We start from the raw sequence: 2,223 nt of genomic DNA on the forward strand, positions 1-2,223 counted from the left end.
AGGGTGACAGCAGGGAAAGTGCCACAGTCATTGAACGTCTCAGCTTCAAGAGAAGTCTTACTTGGGTTTATGTTTGTCTGTTTTATAAATATAAATATAATATGCTTGCAAGGCGGCGGTCAGCTGTGTGAGCGGCGAGATCTGACGTGGCTCCGCTGGTTTTGACAGGCCGTGCTGATGGAGGCAGATCCAGGCAGCTTTTACAGGTCCCATAATAATCACTTCTCATTGTTTTCAATTGTACCACAGCGCAGAAATATGAATTGTCTTTGTATATTCAGCAAATAAATGTAGTTTAGGTAAAACAATTTTAAGGTTAAGGCTGCGTTCTATATTCTTTAAACAAATCCCATGAAAAGAACTAATCCAAGATTCATTCTTCTTCACAAGCTTGCCGTCGTCCCTGAGCCGCTGGTTCCTACTGAATATGCTGGTTTAAAAAAAAGAGCACAACATACAGTTACATAATAGTTGCAATGTTGTGTGGAGATTGGTTAACACTGTACGTCACTACTCCAAGCTGGAAACACACTGAGATTTAAAGCTAGATGATCATCCTGATTTGGCTGCAGCCATGTTGCTGATTGTGGCGAGTCTGCACTCGTTGCAGGATCAGGGTGGGATCCTGACACCTGGCCCACCGCAGCTCTAACGAGCCCGCACCTCCTGACCTGCTGAGTGCTGCCGCTCCCCTTTACAAACTGCAAACTGGCCTCACTGCTAAGACTTAGTAACTCCTCCAACACACACACACACACACACACACTCACACTCACACTCACACACACGGGGGGGGGGGGGTATTATAAAAGGCCTTTTGGCGAATAATTAGAGTAAGTTAATCACTGTTTATTATTTAGACAAAACTGTCTTGTTTGTGTAACTCACCACACGCACGCACACCACACACACACACACACACACACACACTCACACCTCACACTCACACACGGGGGGGGGAAGGGTTGTATAAAAAGGCCTTTTGGCGAATAATTAGCGTAAGTTAATCACTGTTTTATTATTAGACAAAACTGTCTGTTTGTGTACCTCACGCACACACACACACCACACACACACACACACACACCACACACACACACACACACCACACACACCACACACACACCCACACACACACACACACACACACCACAGAGGTGGTAATCATCCTACAGTAGTTGCATTGTACATACTGGGTAAATGAAGACACTTTCCAATCCTTGGTGTGCTCTTCAAGCCTCGGCTCACAGCGAGACATTCACACAACCAGAACTGAATTTGCAATAGAGCAGGACTTTAAGGATTTTAAGCTCCCGATATTCCGTTTTTCCATTCTCACTTACAGTTGCAAAAATCTTGTAATGTGTCCTGGGCCTGATGTCGTGATAAGGTTGCTGGAAAAGGGATTTAGAAATGCAAAGTGTAAACTAAAGCCTATGATCATAAGAATATTTTAACAATGTCCACACCCGTCATCACAAGATTACTGTGTATAGATAAAGAGACTGTCTGTCCTGGGTCTTAAGCCTGTCTCTTTTATCTCTTCTGTGAAACAATGTGCTGTGTGGTGTTCATGTTGCATGTGTTCCTGTCCAAGGCGGATAATTCCACTTTAATGTCCGGCTCTCTGGAGCTCCCCACCTCTCTGGAGCTCCCCACCTCTCTGGAGCTCCCCATGTCAAGACAACCTCGGTAGTTTGTAGAGAGCGTGCTGAGCTATATTACATCATATTTGCATCACTGAGAGCAGTTTGTCATTGTAAACAGGCCCTATACCTGCTGGTTAGATGTGTGTTCATTAGTTTATTTGGAACCTATACATAATTATACAATGTTTTCATTGGTGAGTATGAATATGGATGCCACAGAAGAAGAGGAAAAGGCTTTTTGTAACAAGGACAGAGCTGTGTGTAGGAGTGTGCTATACAGCGTTGGTTCATTTCAACGTAGCAGTGTTGAAACACACTTGACTGGTAATTTAGCCCTATCAGTTCTCCATAATCCCCCAGGTGCCACGGCTTGGCTAAAGGCCAATATGAACGACCCTATCTGAAATAATGAGTGTGTTAACTGAGAGAGCACAGCCAATTACTGTTTCATCCTGAAAACGATGCTTGTTTATGGGCATGTAGCTGCAACATTATAAAAGCCAGCTGTACAAAAGGTTGAGCAACTGTGTGCAAATAAACATGTGTGTGTGTGTGTGTGTGTGTGTGTGTGTGT

The sequence above is a fragment of the Etheostoma spectabile genome, chromosome 17, assembly GCF_008692095.1.
Source record: "Etheostoma spectabile isolate EspeVRDwgs_2016 chromosome 17, UIUC_Espe_1.0, whole genome shotgun sequence".
NCBI lineage: Eukaryota > Metazoa > Chordata > Actinopteri > Perciformes > Percidae > Etheostoma > Etheostoma spectabile.